General features: G+C 34.4%; 1 protein-coding gene across 1 annotated transcript in view; it reads left to right on the top strand.

Moving 5' to 3' along the window:
- DACH1 (dachshund family transcription factor 1) overlaps nt 1-20,959 on the top strand; it is a gene marked incomplete at its 5' end in the record, with an annotated part of 415,054 nt that overhangs the window by 345,005 nt on the left and 49,090 nt on the right. The gene's annotated exons all lie outside the window — the stretch shown is intronic.

Genomic DNA, 20,959 nt, shown 5'->3' with positions numbered 1-20,959 from the left:
GATCATAACAAGTATGATTACAGATACGGGGACTCAGAGGAAAATGGGCAAAACATGATAATAGGATATGTACGTCGTATGGAATCAAATGTAAAAAAAACCCAACTATTTATAATTGCTTTGTGGAGAGAAGGCTCACCGATTAAAAGACATGTCCAGGAAGAAAATGCTGAAATGTATTAAAGAAAAGACCAAGCAACAAAGCATGAACTCCCTCTTTTGAACATTCTCACGTCAGATTTTATACATAAGCTGACAAGAATTCTAAGGTCTAACACAAATAAATTGCCATAAGCGTGGTTGTCCGCATTGTTGTTTTTGTTCACTTGGAATAACTGAAAGTGGGTTATTAAAAATGAAGATGTTTTAAAAAATGAGACAAGTATCTTTTCATGGTAGGAGATGAAAGAAATATACATATATGAATGTGACTAACATAAAGGATACATGTTTCTGTGGCCTGTTCTGGAAGTTGTTAAGTGCTTGGAATAATAATTTGATTATGAGGTATATCATCATAATGTATCAGGTCATACAATGCTATCAGGTGTTAAAAAGAAAATAGAGAGATAGTAGCTGTAGCTTGGAAGTAAAGGGAGTTATAAAAATAATCATTTTTATCAACTAAATGAATTTACAGTGAAATAAATTATCCCCATGAAGTATATTCGTTTGGTACCTTTATAAGAATCTGTAGTGACAGTAGAAAATGCAGAAATATAGTATTTTAATTTATACCATATTTTTCATATAAATTCTAATTGTAAATAAAGTACTGAGGGTCTCTCAATTACTTTAAGTTGACAGCAAAAGTTTAGCCTATAGTTGCAAATGTTATGACAATGGATTAATTTTAGAGCAATTACTATGGTAATATAGATTATAATTTAGATTCAGTCTTATCTCTTTGGCTATATCAAAGCCTATATGTTTAAACCAGTTCTAAACTTTATAAGCTTATACTATCATGTGTTAATATTGCCTAGATGATTAGCATAATTAAACAGGATTCTGTCAATGTATATCAAGTGATCAAAAGAGCTTATGAAATTATTTGATAAATTATTCAAATGGATTTGCTATTTTTAATATAAATGAAATAACAGAACCCATATCTCATACTACATTGACACTCAGTATTGATTATATGGCTAAACCATTTTCAGGGGCTGACTTTACTTAATCTGATCTCTTTTTCTGTCTGAGGCAGATAAAATATTAATACAAGGTAAATGAGTGCTCACTGAACTTGCCATATGGCCCCTGTGGAGGACAGAGGGGCCTGGGCAGCCTATGGACTTGCCATATGGGCCTAGAGGGAAAAGGTAAGTATTACACAGAGAACAAATCTACCATATGGACTGGGTGGAGTACTTGAGACTCTAAATACTTCCTTATACTGGGGCATTTTCACAAAAGAATAAAAAAACACATAAATAATACATTATACAAAAACCCTTGAAAATGGATCAATTGTTTAGATTTAATATGATGCTTTCAAGCAATGTCCAGAGCATATAAATAATCATGGTTTACTTTGAAATGGCAAAGAGGATCATCAATCATTTACCCCTGACATTTTTACATTGCATTTAACATCTGTTCCACAATAGCATGATACAGTAATATACTTAACATCATATTACACACTGAACCTAAACAAATAAATATAACACTAAATTAGAGTTTCTGAAAGTTTGCCTTGCTTCTACTAATATTTTTGCAAATACTGAATTATCTCCCCCTTCCATCACTTGAATTTTTTGTTATTATATACAGCAGATGAAATTAAGCAAATGGCAAAAGCAATTTTCTTGGTACAATCAAACCTCATTAATTTGGTTTCTGCTAATATGGAATTTATGATAATTTAGCTTGGGCTTGATAAAGTTTACCTTTGTACTAGATATAAAGAAAAGATTTGCAAAGCCAATTATTAGTATAAACAAGATTACAATGAGCATGTTTAACCCACTTAAGAGAGCATACCTTTAAAGGATTTTAACACATTAATTGAATGCAAATATATACTGCTAATAACAAATGAGTCCAATTTAGTCTTTGAAACAGGTCTTGTAGTACCTGTATTTGTTAGCAGATGGTTCCAATTACTGCATATACTTCTAAGCCTGTGAATATTTCTTTGCAGTGTTCTATTTCTTATACTTTTGTTGAATTTAAGCCTAGCCATTTACACTAATCACTATCTCACTTTATTTTCCAAAATATCTATGTCTCTTTTGTTTTTTTTCTAGGAAGAATAATCCTTAAAAGAGAAGAGAGAGAGAGATTACCTTTCTAGATTTTCTTAAAAGGCATAATGATTCTTCTGTGGGTTTCCTAAATTAGATTTTTATAATTGAAACAACAAAAAGCCTCTAAGAATCAATTCAGAAGCACAACAATTTGACAAATACACACACACACACACACACACACACATACATATATTGGGGGACACCTGACCATGGAGTATTGGTTTCTGGGTTGGATTTTCAAAAACAGAAAATGCTGAGATGGGAAATATTAGAACTATAGGCCAAGGGAAACCAAGATATTGAACATGGAACCAAGGTACAGGTTCTCGAACAGGATAAGCCCAGATATAACATTAGGAATAAATCCTGTAGGGAAAAAGACAAGAATACAATTTTTTAAAGATTTATTTATTCATTCATTTATTTATTTATTTGAGAGAGAGAAAGAGAGTGCTTGAGTCGGGGGAGGAGCAGAGGGAGAGGGGAAGCCAACTCCCCACTGAGTGCAGAGCCCAGTGTGGGGTTTATCTCACAACCCTGAGATCATGACCTGAGCCGAAACCAAGAGTTGGACACTTAACCAATGAGCCGCCTAGGCATCCCAGGAATACAATTATTAAAAGCAATACCCAAGTCCAGAGCAGATCAGTAAAGACAAATTGATACATCATCTTTGTTTGTTTAATCTTAGCCTGATGTGCTTAATATTACTCCTTCTACTGATACTGATGATTGATTTTAGTCATTCCTGGTGGTTGAATCTCTAGTCAGGAGCTAAATGACATGTGTGTGGTGGCAAGGGAAAGAAGAAAAGGTACTTATCACAATTCTAGATTTGTATATATAAGGAGGCAGCATGGTGTGCTACTTTTCTTTTTCCTATATGCTAATTATTTCTTGATCTTTTTTCTTATTGAGGAAGCAAATAGGAATTCTTGGCTTAAAGTCTTTGATAAGTAAAATATCATCAAAGGGAACATCATCAAGTACTTAAGTCCCCTCCACCCTGTACCTTGCTGTATCTTAGAGGGTCTTTCTAAGTTTCTCAGTTTGGTTAATGTCAGGTATTTTTCCCTGGGTCTCAATCACACAAACTAAAACTTTCTATTTGACTTCTTCTTCCTCAGGCCACACTTGAGTCACCAGTTCCTATGAATTTCTTGCCAGTATCTCTAGAAATGGAACACCTATCAAGCTGATAACAAGGCTTTAAATAGTAGATTTCTAAATTGGGCTGCCACTACTATGCTCCTATTTCTTCCATACCCATGCTCTCATTGCCCACTTGTGATTTTCTACAATTCTCATTGAAGCAAAGATTAGGACCGTCATGGACCTCTCTTATTTTTCCTATAACTGTCAGTATTATTCCTACAAAGTTTCATTCATGGGATTTAGTACCAGATAAGTTAGTGCAGTAGGAAAAATTATCTGGATGATGAAATGGCATACATGGGATTTCAAATTCTGTTTGTGTCCTTGATGAACTGGGTGACATTAGGAAAATTACACAATCTCTTTAAGATTCAGTCTTTTTTTATGGTGAAAAAGGATAATACTATCAAGATTATTCTGTGAGAATAACATAAAATAATGCATGCAAAGACCTAGTACATTAGATAAAATAAGCATTTTACTGCAACATTGTTTATAATACCAAATATTTTGGAACCGATTGAACACTGCAATGGAAGAATGAATAAATAAAAGATAGCATAGTTGCATGATGTAATTTCATACACCACTTCAAATGAATAAATAGATCTATGGGAACCATCTTAGAGAAGTCTCACAAACACGATACAAGTTGGAAAAAAGATAATAACAGCATGATGTTATTTATGTAAACTCAACTCAAATATATGCTACATGTTTCTCAAATATGAATATATTCAGATCTGTGTTTCTATGTATCATCTATAGCTGTATGAACTAGAATGAAACACTACAAATTCATCATTTTAGTTGACTCTGAGAAGAAAGAGAATGGAATGGGACGGAGATTAACAAGATGATAGAAGGAGCAGCTGTGGAATTGGGTAATTAAGTGTTCGTTTTTGGACATGTGAATTTCAAGATGCCTATTAGAGATCCCAGTGGAGAAGTGAGTCCAGAGATGAGGGCCGTTCAGGCAAAAGGTCTGAGCTAAAGATATAAATTTTGGAGCCATCAGCATATAGATGGTATTTAAAGGTGTGGGTCTGAATGAGATCATGAGAGAATGTGTATAGCAAAGAGAAAAGGTCAGAAGGTACCCTGTAATGTTTTGAGCTTAAAAAGATTGGATAAAAAAGAAAAGCAATAAAGAGACTAAGAAGAAGCTGCCATTAAGGTTTGGGGAGAAGAAGAGGGAGTGGTGTTTTGGAAACAAAGTGAAAAAAGGATTTCAGGAATGAAGGAATAATCAACATGTCCAGAGCTGCTGATAAGTCAAGTAAGGAGAGGTCTGAGAATTGACTATCCAATTTGGCAATATTGATGTCACAATTGATTTTGAAAAAAAAAAAAAAGTAGTTTCATTAGAAAGGGAGAAATAAAAAATTGACTAGAATGAGTTCAAGATTAAGTCATGGGGAGAAGATGAGGTTATAGAGCATACATAACACTTGAAAAGGGATATGAAAAACTGGGACAGTAATTGAAAGGAAGAATGGTACCAAGAGAGATTTTCTTTTTTAGAATAGATGGGATACATTACGAAATGGTTACATGCATTTAGAATTATTCAGTAAAGAGCGGGAAAGTCTATGAAGTGGGCACAGTTGCAGGCGTGATATCCTAATTATTTAGTAAACAAGATGGAGAAAAGAATGACTTCCTCAATATCATTAATTTTTTTTTTTAAAGCTTGATCTAGAATCCAGACTGGAAAGTATAGAGAAACTGTAAGCCAACTCTTTCTCTCAGAATTTGAAACTCCATGTTCAGGATGCAGATAAAGTCAAATTACAGTTAAGTAATCAAGTAACAAAGTAATATTTAGCATATTCTCATCTTTAAGTATATAGGGCACGCATCTGAAATGATACAAAGAAGTATAAGTTATTCTTTTGTTTTCATCTTTCTAAGAGAAAATAAAAATAGTGAGAGTAAGCATCATAAGAGCCCAAGGTAGATGAAGAGATGGAGAAAGTCTTGGCTACTTCAAATGAATTCAGGCCATATGAATTATGTTCTAAGATATTTGAACTAAATTGCAGCTGAATTTGTTGGCCCATAGACAAGAGAGATGATGGATGAGTAAACAAGCTAATGCAGTTATAATTAAAAAAAAAGAAGAAGAAAGAAAGAAAGAATATACACATACAGTGTAAGAACCCCCTTGAATATGACCCTAAGATTCTAAAATCGTTTCGTAAAAGAATTTCTTAGAAAACAAGATGGTAATCACTAGGAATGTCATGGGCTCACTGGGATAACTTTCAACCTAGCCTCATTTCTTGGCCTACCAGGGCGATGTGGGAATAATGGGATGAAGAGTTTCAATAAATATTGATAGACAAGAGTTGTGTTTTTTTTTAATGTTTACTAAATAGATGATAGAGAAAATATATTAACATTTGAAGAAGTTAATCTAAAGTGGAGGGCAAGTTAGACCCTTGAGACATAAAAGATTTGAGGCATAAAATAATCTCTTTTTCCAAAATTTAGGTCTTAGCCATGCCTTAAGATTTTGTATCCTGATTATCCTTCATTCTGAACTTGGAATTCTCTTCCTCCAGGAAGTCCAGGGATGAACTAAATGTCCTTACTTGCTCCAACATTCCCCTTTGTATTGAATTTGCTATTCATCTATAAATATTTCCAGAAAGACTAACTTCTAATTTGGCTGATTTGCCAACTGAACCAATTGGCAAGGTATATTCATATTTTAGGATTAATCTGTTTTCCTAAAAAGTCTCAGTGAAATTTATAATTACATATAACAGTTCTAAAAATAATTTTGGTAATGAAGGAAATAATTTTCTCTAGAGTATCATGATATTTTTGAATCTATTGTTAGGATAGGCACTGTATTCAAATGTCTGTGGAGAATTTATATCCTGTCAAATAAAAGTTAGGAAATAGATTTTAGAAAACATTATAAGAGAAACAATGAGGTTATTATATTTGTGATGATTCCTAGCTAAAAGGAGGTGACTCCAATATACATTCTCCCCCATAACTAGTGTCCTAAACCATCCTAGGTGGGGACATATCAGAATCTTGAGTTATGTGTGAGTTTTGAAAATGCGTATAAATATAACCTTTTTACTTGTTTCTTACATGGTATTTCTTTAAATTTTCTTTCTTTTCTTTGAATTTTCTAACATAAAATGATATTAAGGGGCAGTGTGAGTTTTTCACGTATATCAAGAATGCAGGAGTGAAACTTGCATGTTTGGTGTGCTTATTTAAATTAGGAAGCACTTTCTAATAAGGCTAAATATTATCATTGTTTTCAAATTTTCCATTAGTATTGTCATTTATGAAATCGTGTTTCAATATATATGCTACTTATAGTTTGTTCATTTTAAAGTACGTGAGACAAAATAGAAAGTAGTAGTAAAACTTTCAGGTTCTTTATTCGTTTTTCATTCTTTTGAAATCTTATATGGGGACAAGGAATAAGTAATGGAAGATAATTTATTATGTCAAATAATAAACTTATTTATATTTGCCTCAAGCTTCCAGTGATAGTCTTTAAATTAATTATCTAAATATAGAATAGTTACTGACTGACTAAATATGGAAGAGTTCTACTTACTTATATACCCATATGTTCCTAGTATTTATGTAACTATGTGTGTATGTGTAAACAATCACGTGTATACATATGCATATATACAAAATCTACTTTTCTTTGAATTTCTTTCAAATACATTAAATACTATAGGGTTATTTTAACTATAATAATGTAACTTATCTCAATCCTTCTTCATATGTTATTAAGAAGAATCTTTAATGTATATGCTTATAAACTTGAGAATTCTGAGTAAAACAAAATACACAGAAATAGCCTGAGAGATTAATTTATTTCATCTTGAAATACTTCTTAAACATTTATTTATTCACTCTACTCATATATCTTGAAAGCCTAGTAAAGGCAAAGCACCATTTGAGGTAGAGGGAAAATAATACCAACAATATAGAAAGGAATTTTATTCTTAAGGAGCTTGCATTTAATTAGGAAAGATTAACAATAAAGAAATATATGCAAAAATATTAAGTAGCCATAATGCTAGTGTGATTTGAATTGAACATGCCAGAAAGTGGAGAGTCACATGGGCATATAAAGCTAAAATAGTTCTACATTCTCATGAGATACACATGGTTAGAAAGAAGTGATCAGCTTTATATGATCAGCTGTGCCCAGACGGCTCCTGAGTCTGGTGGGCCACAACTTCATGTCTGGCCAACAGGAGCTCCTACAATTCCAGCCCCCTTAACTTCACTCACACCTGTACCAGCCAACTCTTTTCGCATTCACTGGGCCTCATCCACACTGCCCTTCCTCATGTGCCTTAACACATGTTTCCTTTCCAGCTAAGATTTCTTTAAAAAAATTTTTAAGTCCAACTTTTTTTAGTTTTAATTTTTTTTTTAAGTAGGTTCCATGCCCAGTGTGGAGCCCAATGTGGTGCTTGAACTCACAACCCTGAGAACAAGACCTGAGCTGAAATTAACAGTCGGACATCTTTTCTTTTCTTCCTTTTTTTTTTTTTTTTTAAGATTTCATTTATTTATTTGAGAGAGAGTGAGAAAGAGAGAACACAAGCAGGAGGAGGAGCAGAGGGAGAAGCAGACTTCCCCGAGTGGGGAGCCCAATGAGGGGCTTGATCCTGGGACTCTGGGACATAGAGAACATAAAGTAGAAGATAACAGAAAATACTTTAATGTGCGAAAAAAAAGATTGGTGTTTTTTAATTTGGAATTTAAAGCAATTTTAACATTTCAAACAGTTTTTCAAATTAAATTTAAAAATAGGTGATATATAGGAAAACTTAGGCAAGACATCTCATTTCTGTATTCATTTTTTTTTGTTTTTTTGTGCCAAGAGATGTGTTTTTCTTAAATAATAACACATTAAAAAGCTAGTAACAACAATTTTATAAGTCTGACAATGTCATCTTTTTTCTTTGTTACAGAGAACAAGTGATTATAAATTGGAAATCAATGTATTAAAACTTATACATATAGTAAAGGTCCGGGAATTTGCATTATGTTTTTATGCTCGGAGAGTTGCAAAATAGCAGCTGTGCTGTTCAAGAATCCCCTTCTCGCCAAGGGAAGAATGCTGACTTTGACATAAACATACACTCTTAACTTTTTATATTTCCCTAAATCCTAAAAATTAGTGCTCTCCTTTGCATTTTTATATGACTATGTTAGAAAGCAGTTAGTTTTAAAGGAAGAAGTCGTAAAATCTCAATAGGTAAAAGGGATATAAAGGTCATTTAGTTTAACCTCCTATCAATTTCTAGGGAAGAGTTTCTATAATATTCTTGACAGGATGCTTATCAACCTTTGCATAGGCCCTCTGTCATGGCATGTCCACTATTGCCCAAAGCAGCCACTCTTACTTTCAGATAGATGAATCAAATTTAAATGTTTTTTACACATGGTCTCTAGTCCCTTTTCTGTACTGATAGCCACAAATATATTCACTCAGTTTTTAAAAATTGGGGTTTTAAAATTTGGATTAAAATATCATAAATAACATGGCATAAATACTTTTTTTTGCTGGATTCACATTTCTAAAAAGGCAACCCCAAACTGAAAGCATTTTATATTACATATCTTCTCATTCATTCAAATTCAGCTAATTTAAAATGTAGACTAACCTCAGCTAAAATTTATCTTTATTAATACAAGAACAAAGGGCTTAAAAATTAACTAGTTTTGAAGGTAAATTATATCAGATATTCAACCCATCGATGATAAAATTGTGTCATGTGCGAGGCAGGGAGGTTACACAGGTGAACAAGATGGACAGTTACTTCCCTCACAGTTTTTCATGTTACACACACTTGAGGGAACAAACCTGCAAAGACATCTTTTTGTTTATAATTTTCATTGAATTTGATCTTTTGAAATAGTCCCAGTGAAATGTATTAGTTGTTAGTTTTTACGAATGGGAGGAAAACCATGAATTGGTTCAAGACAGTGAAGCTGAAGGTATAGAGCTGTTAGGTTATCAGCTCAGGAGACTTTTCACATCCACATGCCATGCTTTCCGTCTCAAGAGATTGTGGCAAGGGGAGGGGCAGGAAGAAAGCAATGTACTAAAACACACCTGTGGCTTGGAAGGAGTCATTATTTGTGATAAATCAGTAGACTTAAATAAGTTAATTTCTCTAGATCGGCAAGCTGATGCCTGGGGTGGCATGTCGGCAGCCTGGTACATGATACCTTACCAGAGTGGGGTAGTAGCCAAGAACTCTGGGAGCTACCCGTGTAAGCATGGAGCACGCTGATGGAGTCACTGGGTGGGTGGGGCTGGTACTGGAAACCTAAACAAAGCTCTTATGGTGGAAAGTGAGTCAAGTTCATGGCTAGGGTTGTATGATGAAGACATTCAGGAGAAGCTAAATTGGAACAAGGGCAGAAGACAATTTGTGGCAATACCCAAGCTTGATTCATAGATGATGAACGGGTAAGGCACGGGATTGGCTCTTTCTAAAATAAATCCCTTGGATGGTAATTTTGTGCTTTAAGAATCTTTAAGTAGGCCTTGCTTTTTTTACCTTATGGAATGCATATGCCAGTTTAAAAGTGATAGTTCCATGGTTAAATATTTCTCACAAAGAAAGTATAGACTTTGTCAGTGTGGCTGACATTTAGTGAAGGTGTAGAGTGGGGAAATTTGCAGGAGATACCTGTGTGAGCCACCTAAATTCAGGATATTAAGTGTCTATTAAACTTATAGTTGGAGTGCTCTAGTCCCATGTTGGGAGAATCTGGAATTTCACTTCTAAGACAGGTATCTTTGATTAAAAAATGAATGATCACCAGTGTGTCTGTGCAAGTTGCCAATTTGGATGAATCTTGGCTGCCTTGGATGACCAGTTGCTAGGTTTTAAGGAGTAAGTCAAGCCTTGATTAAGAAGGAATGGAATAGAAATGTCTAAGTTTTCTTGCCAGTCTGAGATAAAATCATTATAAAATTATTGCCTTTTTTGGAATGTATGTCTCTCATACTCGAACACATATAAAAATTTTTACAGATAATTTATATTTTCTTCCTTGTATGTTTAAAGGCTCAGGAACAAGTCTACTTGGGTTTAAATTTGGCTCCTCTCTTTACTACCCGAGTTATCTTGGCAAGTTAATTAACTTATTTTTACCTCTTTCTACTCATGTGTAAAATGAGTATAACACTAGTAACAATCTAACAGAATTATTGAGAGGATTAAATTAGTTAATGCATGCAAAGTGCTTAGAACATTGCTTGCACACACTGAAAGCACTCAATATATGCCAGTTATTCTGATGATAACGCTAAATGACCATCATCATACCAATGCCTCTGACTTTGAAAGAAAAAGGAGTTAATAGAATTTTTACTGCATAGCATTATTTTTATGTTAAAACTTTTCGTTGTAGAAAATTTCAAGCAAACATAAAATTAGTATAATGAGCCACCCATATACCTACCCATCATTCGCCTTTAACAATGACTTGTGTCCTAAGTTCCCCACCCAATTCCTCATCTCCCCCAGAGAATTTTGAAGTCAATCCCAAACATATTTTACTTAATCTGTAAATATTTTTTTCTTTATTTTCAGTGTGTATCTCTTAAAGATCAGGGTTCTTTTCTTTAAATCACAATCATCTTATCATTACCACACCTGAAGTTCCTTAATATTTCTGAAATATCCTGCCGTGTTTCACATTTCACCAATTGTCTTAAATGTATGCATGTTTGTGGGTATGCATACCCTTGCAAGCGTTCAAAATATTTTTTCCCTGTGTTTCTTCTAAATTGACACTATAACTTTCAATAAAGAAAGAAACGAGAATTTGCAAACTTGGGTTTGAAGAACTTTGGGTCAGTCGTTTATGGGACTTCTTTTGTCTGAAAATGAAAATTTACACCAAATGATTTTCAAAGATAACTCACACTTTTTACCATTCCATGCTAATTTTAGTCTAAAAACTATGTGCACATCCGAGTAGAAGTAATCCATGATACCAGAGCTCCTTTATATTTCAGGGGGATAATTTGGGAATTGTTCTGTTTTATTTACTTAGCAAAAGATTCATTTTCAGCATGGAGACTCATAAATGAAACAGAGCCGTGCAGGACTGACAAGAAGAAACCGGGATCTCAATACTGCGCGATGTGAGGGTGCCGGGGTTCTCTTCTTTTTCTCTTTACTTCTGAAGTCATATTAATTTTGAAAAGGCCTTGAATTGATGTGACAACTCCTCCCTTCCCCCGCCCCCTGAAAATTCTCAAAGCACATTTCAGAAACTCATTTTTGGCAGATGTAAATTTAAGTAAATTGGCCAAGGTCACAGCACAATAAGGGCAGAGTTATCAAGGGAATGCAGTTTCCTGCTTTTTCCACCATCCATGAAATTAGAGTAACTCCACCCCTTAAAATGAAAGGGTCTACTTTTTTTTTCTTTTGGAAATTATAAACCATGATTTGGAAATGTTTTTTACCATTAACTCAGGCTCTCAAAAGTGGTCTTTTAAGATTATGAAATGTTTGTGCACTATTTCAACTGCTCTTACTGTATATATCGCAACCAATACAATTTGCTGCAAAAGGAGAGTGGATTTTTTGTTTGTTTGACCTGAACCATCAGATTTTCTTTTCATGCAGTGTGACATGATGAAGCAGCTATCTGTAGGAACAAAACTAGTTCACTTTCTATGGGCAAGCACAGACTGTAAAGTAGATTATTAAAGTACACAGAAATAGAAAATTAGATCAGAAGTGATGTTTTACTGTGAGGTCTTCTTTGGGCCTTATAAAATGAGAAAGAACTAACCTTGTTCTATTTCTGAGTCCTGAAAAAAGCCTCATAGCAGGCATATCACCTTTAATTAGGTTTCTGCTTTTGGGAAGCATTTTACCAGCCCCCTTTCATTTATTTTTAATGATGTTATCACTAACAGGCAAACAGTCCCTTAATAAAACAAAAACAGTTTCTATATAAAGCCTGGTGTACATGTTCTGAGTCAGTCATCTAAAAACAAATGTTATGATTGTTTCCGTTGTGCTCTTAGAACCCTTAATGGCCCTACTGTGCAGATATGCAAAACATCAACCGAGGAAATATAATCGTGTCTGTTATGCAGCTTTCAATAAATGTTTTCCCATATTCACTTGCAGTATCAGCAGTGAGGTTAAACCTACAGGGTCATGGAAAAGACAGAAAGGTCAATTAAGTGGATCTTTTCAGCATAGCCATGCCAGCTCTTTCACAAACACTATGACTTATGACTTTAACAAACAAGCAGGGGTAAAAGCCACTGAAAATGTTTAAAAGGTAATTGTGTGTGTGTTTGTGTGTGTGTCTGTGTGTGTGTTTAATGTGTGGTACTGTTCCATTTTTGCCAACAAATCCCAAGCTGTGGGAAGAAAAAAAATATATACGCACAGCTATCACCGTCCCTCATTTCCATCTTCTCAGGTGCCAGAGACAGTGAGGAGTTTGCTGTCAAGGCCATGTTTGGAAATATTCAGATATAGCTTGATAGAGAGTTTCCTTCATACATAGATTTTTGAAATACAAATGTTGAATAGCCAGAAATTGAAGACTCTCTTAAGGGTAGCCAGTCGAAGATAGGCTTTCCCTTTAAAAATACAGTTTCTTCAGGGCACTTAGGATCCCTGCTTTTCTTGAAAGGTCATCCCTGCACACTTTCCTTATACAATTGCTTGACCTCCTCCTGTTTAAATCTTTCCCAATATTCTATGCCCATTTATAATGCAGCATGCCATGAAAGCTNGAAATACAAATGTTGAATAGCCAGAAATTGAAGACTCTCTTAAGGGTAGCAGTCGAAGATAGGCTTTCCCTTTAAAAATACAGTTTCTTCAGGGCACTTAGGATCCCTGCTTTTCTTGAAAGGTTCCCTGCACACTTTCCTTATACAATTGCTTGACCTCCTCCTGTTTAAATCTTTCCCAATATTCTATGCCCATTTATAATGCAGCATGCCATGAAATTTATTTTTCTCCACTCTGATCTCAACTTGTATCATCTAAATATAATCTGTTCTTTTTCTAAATAACCACTGGGTGCTATTGGAATCAGTCTTTTGGCACATGACCTTATTGACATTATAATTGCATGCATTTTTTTCTTTATCTTCTTCCTAGAGCTTCCTCCTAACTCAACATAATGCCTATGAAATTGTCTTGTAATCAATAGAGTGGTTTTCCAATAAAAGGTATTTTTAGTTCTGCTTTCATGGATGTGGTGTAACCTCAGGGTGAGCAAGAGACTACATCCTTCTCATTCTGCATTTGTACTGCTCCAGCTTTTGTCTCAACTCATCTCATTCACATATTCCTTCAACAGACATTAATAAGTGCTCACTCTGGTTAGAGAGCTGAGACTCTATGTTCTATTTCTTCCTCTAAAGAGTGGTCCCTAACTTCCATCAGCATCCCAAAGGTAAGCTACCCCAAAGGTAATAACCACTGATAAAGATAATTGCATGTGTGCAATACATACTTTAAAATGCAATAAATGAGGCAGAACTGTGAGTTTGGTGTGTATTTTAGCACACCTGCAGCATCCTGCCAGACATGCACTTAGGATGATCTCCTTTCCGTATTCAATCCTTTCCTTCATTCACCCAAACTCAAACTCCAGATGCTGCTTCAAGTGTATCCAAGGAAACTCTTAAGTGTTTTTATGCTTCTGACAGCCTATTTCTCCAAAATCTGTACTGTTTTCTTTCTGTGTAAGTCACCTTAACCATTTCCTCTAGGTCCTGCTGCCTGAAGAGAAGTTGATAAACTAGTTCATATCCTTTTGCCCTTTCTCAAGTTATTTCTATCCTAGTTAATTTTAACTGTTCGCTGAACTAATTCAGGGTTAGTTTGTATAAGGCAACTATATAATATATAGTAATAATTTTATTATCAGCATGATACTTCATCATCACAAGCCTCATTAGAGAGAAGGATTACAGAAGTCTCAAGCTTATGGTACAACCAGGATTCCCTCCATGGCACGTTGAAGCCAAGTTTACAAAAGGAAATGTGTAATACATTTAGTTATTCGTTACTGATAATTTATTAACATTTTATATTTTACAAAGCACTTTTATATACATAATCTAATTGGATTTAAGGTATAACCCTTTGAGTTTGTAATCATCTTTTAGTAAATAAATCAAATAAGGCTCATAGAATATAGGAGATGGATTTTTTGCTCTACTATTTGCTAATACTTTGCTAGAGCCAGGACTTGAACTCACACTCTTTGAATCCAGCCTGGTTTGCTTTTCACTTTACCATAGCTGTATTGAGAATTTGAAAAGTGGGCTTAAAATTAAACACAGGAATTAGCCTCATTTCATCGTACCCCTGGATATTTTATAAGAATTGAAATAGATACATGAAAGTCATGCAAATAAATTTTAATGTGATATTTTGGAATTCGTTATTTCTTGGAAGATGAAAATAGAAAGGAAAAGATTTACATAACCATTTCTAATTTAAGATTACATTCTGGATCACATTATTCAACTTTATTATTAGTTTCCATTGCCAAATTAAACCCAGAGTCCTACAGTAGAAATGAACTAGGATTGAGGATATGGTCGAGCTCAATTTAAATGACTGTGCTTTATGTCTGGATATAAGTTTCAAAAAATTTTTTAAACACCAATCCTTAATATTTTAGATTATCCATGCCTGTACTTCAGTTGAATAATGTGGCTGATGAGTTTATGAAAACACCAATAAATTTAATTTTCTATATAACTGTGATGGAAATTTGTCAAAATAGCAAAGAAGAATTCATATTTTTATAAATAACTATTTATAGAGATTACCATATTCTCTAGAATCTTTGTCAACATTTTTTTCACTTTTCCAGTAAAAAAATATAATATTTGCAATGCAAAATCCCAGATCACTTGTAAACAGTAGATATGGAGACTTTTTTATTTTAATAATGTTACTATCTACTTTACATCAAAATGAATAAATGTGAATTCCCTTGGAGCATATGGTTTTCTAAAAGTGAACATTTTTCTACTTGGAATTTATGATGTAATAAAAGACATCAGACACAAAAAAACACACACAAATGCACACACACACACACAAGAACTTGAAAGAGAATATATAATTCAAACCCAAAGGGATTAGTTATGAAAATAACAACTGAGTTAGATTTTATTAACAGGAAAGAAAACATTTTAAAAGTAGAGGCCCATTATTTTTTTAAACAACATTGTTCCTTAGGATATCCTGCTAAATTGTTATGTGTGATAAGATTGGATGGAAAAAAAAGCTGTCCTACAGAGGCATCAATCTTACTGATAGTCACTTATTGATATGTGACTTAAACTATGAGGAGAATCATGAGATGGAATGAGGAGAAGAAAGAATCTTATTTTTTCATACTTTATTGATTTTGGATTTTTAAACACATTTTCTTGTCTTCCATCTTTATCTTGCCCATCATAGTCTAATTGATGTTAATTGATTTTATGGTGTTATATCTGTCATTATATTTATTATATAATTATAAAAATGGTCATTGGTATTTTTTCTGGTCAACAGATCAAATCATGTGTGAGATGGTAATGTGTGTGCTTCTATTTTCCTTTAGAAAGCCACTGTGGTTCCCTGTAACGGAATTAAAATACAAGAAAGTTAAAAACCACTCTTTCTTAGGAACTTAAAAATAACAAGAACTCCTTTGAGAACTGGCATAACTACTAGTCCCCCATGGATATGGAGTTCTTAAAAAAAAAAAAATTGTACCCTAGTTAATGCAGCTTTCAAAAGTTCTTCCTTTATTTTTAGGAGGACGCACCCTTCCCTGCATCTGATTTGCCAACCTGGGTGTAGGGAATTCCTGTCTTATAAATGGTTGAACATTTTCTAATTTGATAAAATGAAGGAAGAAAACTTAAGAACCCTCGTAAAATGGACTTTGTAAACCTAAATAACCAAGAGCTTGCTTTGAAATTTTGTGTTTATGTGACTCAATTCTTTTTCAATCAATACGGGCAAAATCTCCACTCAGTATAGGTGAAATGTCCACTCAACTAATTTTTAAGAATTTTTGTAGGAAATAATAGAGAACGTGAAATTTTAGATTTGCATGACACTAGAGTTTGTTTCATTCAACATGCTTTTTTTTTTTTTTTTTAATTTGAGGAAATTGAAACCTGAAGAAGTTGTTACATGTCCAAAGTAGCTGATACTCACTGGACACTAAGTCATTTTCTTTATATATCCCAAAGTATACAAAGTGTTATGTCCCATTTTCGTCATCTATAGCCATGTAACAGATACACCAACAATTAGTGGTTTAAACCATCAAACATTTAAAATCTCAGTTTCTGTCGATCAGGATCTGGGTGCAACTTAGCTGGGTGGTTCTGGTTTAAGGTCTCTCATGAGGTTTCAGTTCTGCCGTCAGCTGGGGCTGTAGCCTCATCAAAAGGTTCAACCGGGCAGGGGTATCTGCTTTCAAGCCAACTCACAGGGTTTTTGCCAGGCCTTGGTCCCTTATCACGTGCACCTCCACAGGGCTGTCTTGTGACATAACAGCTGGTTTTCCCCAGGGCAAGAAACGCGAGAGAAAGAGAGAGAGGGAGAGAAATGGAAATTATAAACTTTTTATAACTGAATCTTGGAAGTGACATCCCATCACATTTGTTTTTTTCTGTTAGATCTGACTCGGACTAAGGGGCAGGTTCTAGATAGGATGTGAATAATAGGAAGGAGGAATCATCAGAGGCCATCTTAGAGGCTACTGTATACCTACCACAAGCCCAGAGAAAATATTCCCCACGTACTTGTCAAGCAAATTAAAAGATGTATTAATTATTTAACTCTTTACAGTAAAATATCTCACATAATAAAATTGGAATACAAACTCTTGGTTAAATAATAGTATTGTGTGTACGTTATTCTTGCTGACTTTATACTTACGGTGGTCATGTAAGAGTGTATTCTTATGCTTATGAAATATGTAGTGAAGTTTAAGGATTAAAAGGGAAGATGATTCAAACATATGCACACACACAGAGAGAACAAGAGACGGAGAGAGACAGAGAAATACTTCAGAAGCAAACATGGCAAAATGCACACGATTGGTGAATTGGAGTAAGGAGTTGAATTAGTTTCCTAGGGCTGATTTAACAAATTGCCACCATCTTGATGGCTTAAAATAACAAAAATTAATTTTCTTACTGGAGTTTTGGAAGACAGAGGTCTAAAATCAAGGTATTAGCAGGGATCAGCTCACTCCAAGAGGCTATAAAGGAGAATCCATTCTTTACCTCTTGTAGCTTTTGGTGGCTATCAGCAGCATGCATTGACTATGGTTGGGAAATCCTGATCTCTGTCTCTATTTCCCCTCTGCCTTCTCCTCTTCACTGTGGATCTCTTCTCTCTCTCTCAAGTCTCCCTGTCTTTCTCTTGTAAGGACACTTGTCATTGGATTTAGCACCCATCCTGAACCAGGATGATCTCATCTCGAGATGTTTAATTTAATCACATCTATAAAAACCCTCTTTCCAAGCAAGCTAGCCTTACTAAGTTTCAGGGATTAGGCCTGGACATATATTTTGGAGGGCTACCAAACAACCCACTATATGAGTATATAGAAATTCTTTGTACGTCTTACAACTTTTCCATAAATTTAAAATTATTTGAAAGCAAAATATTCAGGGGCGCCTGGGTGGCACAGCGGTTAAGCATTGGCCTTCGGCTCAGGGCGTGATCCCGGCGTTATGGGATCGAGCCCCACATCAGGCTCCTCCGCTATGAGCCTGCTTCTTCCTCTCCCACTCCCACTGCTTGTGTTCCCTCTCTCGCTGGCTATCTCTATATCTGTCAAATAAATAAATAAAATCTTAAAAAAAAAAAAGAAAGCAAAATATTCAATAACAAAAAACAGATTACATTGTCAAGTGCTGTAGTAATCCAGAGAACATGGCATCTGACAAGCTTTCTTTTAAAGGTAAACTTTAAAAAATATGTACAGATATATCAAATTGGAATAGGTGTTTTGTGAATTTGAGCTTCATCATCGTTCACTGTTTGAAGTCAGTGGAGATTATGTAATGTCAAAACTCTTTTCCATGTTGTCTGGCCTCTCAAACATTTGCTTTAATCTTCATAGAACATTTAAGATATCAAAGGTCACTTTTATTTCAAAAGTAAGAACTGTATTCCTAATTTTGCTATCTTTGTAGGAAGACTAACTGAGACTTTCTATGATGTTAATTGCGACAAGATGACAACTTTTTAGTAGGTTCTCGAAGCCCAAAGGAATATTTTCGTTTTGTATGTTTGATCTTGATTCGTTTGTCTCCTTTTCAAAAATGTATATTGATCTTAAGAATCACCCTTTTTTTCATTTCTTTAGTCATCATTGTGCCCTAAATTTGTTTCTTAGCTACATATTGAGTTAAAGTGGCCTTACGCAGTCTCTCTACTATATAAAATGATAAGTGAATGAATCCAATCATGTAAGTCTATACCAAATGATAGTTGAAACCATGAGGACCAAGGTGAGCATTCCACTGAAGCAACTGCAGAAAAAAATATGACACATACACTCACATATACATAGAAGAATTTTAATCCTATATTGGGAAAAATGGAGTAGCTAAAGGAATAATGATGGAAGACAAAATGTTTTGCTATCTATGGGAATTGACTACTTAACAATTGGGATCAGTCACTCCACTCCAGATAAGCTACTTGAGGCTTGCAGATTGCGTTTTTCAGCGTTCTATCCTCAGCACATTATTTATGTAAAGTAAATATTGGCTACCTAAATGTATGTATCATGAGTGATTTTGTGAATTAATTCATACAACAGCCAAACATAGTCAAACATAAATGTATTGAAGTAAAATCAAATAGTCACGGGGATGATGGAACTTACAATCAGATGTGTGTGCGTGTATATGCGTGTGTATATGCACATTCATATGGTGCCTTTTCCTTGGACATTCTTTGAAGAATTGTGGAATCTGTCTTTAAAGCTGAAAGCAAGCTCAGGTGGTCATCTGGTTCTATGCCTTTCTTCAAGAGACAAGCAATTATTATCCCTATGATCTATTAAACCACATTTTCTTTAGCATGTGACAGCTAAGGTGATGCTGATCGAAAAATATTGCTCTCCATTCTTAAACAATTTCACATGCACATAGATGTTTAACAAGCGCCCTTTTGGAGCTATTATGAGAACACACTAGCAGCCTTGGTCTGGAGGAGTAATTTATGACAGCTAGGTAAAGGGTGTCCAAGATCATCTTGATCACATTAGCCATGCAGTAGCCCTACCCCTGCACTGCGGTCTTTCTTTAACCCAGGTGACAAGAGTGATAAAAAAAATAACGACACAGTGAGTCCTCCTTTAGCTGCTCACTCCCTTGCTTCTAGTACCTGCTGCCTCAGATCGCCTGTCAGTAAGTGAACAGGAAAGGGAGTGGAAGGAGGAACTGCAGAGGAGTGAGTGTGTGAGCGTGAGAAGAGAAGCAGCTCATGGAAGACCTGTGTTCCATACTCTCCTCCCCAACCTTTCTTCCCTTTTAGTTTGTTAACTAGAAATGTGGAAAGGTGAGGGAGATGAATTTAACTTGTTCTGACATTAGTTAGAGAAGTGTGGCTACTTCCATAATATTTCTGCCCCAGAGAGAGGTAATTGGAAAACGTGTTGTGTGGTTAGGTGTTGTAATGAAAAATAAAGGAATGATTGAGAACAGTGGAATCAAATTATAAACATAAAGGCAAGTGTGCTGAAGTTTTTAGCCACTTGCAAAATTGAGAGATACTATCAGGACTGTGCAAATACATTGCTCTGATTAATTTTCCTGGGGTGAAATATGAAAATATTTATAAAATTGAGAATCCTGCCATGAATAAAATTTTCTCTGTGATATAATAAACTAAAATAAGCCATAACTTGTATCTATCTTAAATGAAACTGTAAAACTGTTTAAATAATAAAGAACTGAATGAAAAGTTTCACTGGGAGACTAAAAAGAATCCATATTGGGACATTACTCTAGGTTGCTTAAAGTATTGAAGAATATTCAATAAACAAAGTAAAGACTAATTTCTCTTAGAGGGTTTTATATTTGATTTTCTAAGTCTTGTTATGGAAGTTGTATTTTATTCCCCTTCTTTAGACTCCTTTTTCATGTATAAAGGGCTAGTTTTTCAGTATGAAGGTTAAAGGTATTCAGAGTGAAAAGAATTAGATCTTTAGTTTTAATGATATTGAATAACTCAGTTTTACTTTAAGGAGGATATATTTGATTCCAGTTTTTCTTTTTTGTTGCAAAATGACAAATTTCAATTGTACATTCTTTTATAGATTCCTTAAGAATAAATTTGAACAAATCATTGATATAAAGGAAGGGTTAATTGAGAAACAAACATACTAATATACAAAGCATTTCTTTTATATGAAGCTCTAGAAATATTCTATTGTCAATCCAAACAGAACAAACTAAAATGAGATAATTGGGAAGGTGCCCATAAAGT

Source organism: Ailuropoda melanoleuca, chromosome 7 (assembly GCF_002007445.2).
Source record: "Ailuropoda melanoleuca isolate Jingjing chromosome 7, ASM200744v2, whole genome shotgun sequence".
NCBI lineage: Eukaryota > Metazoa > Chordata > Mammalia > Carnivora > Ursidae > Ailuropoda > Ailuropoda melanoleuca.
The sequence above is the reverse complement of the archived record's forward strand: the minus strand, read 5'-3'. Positions and strand labels throughout refer to the sequence as shown.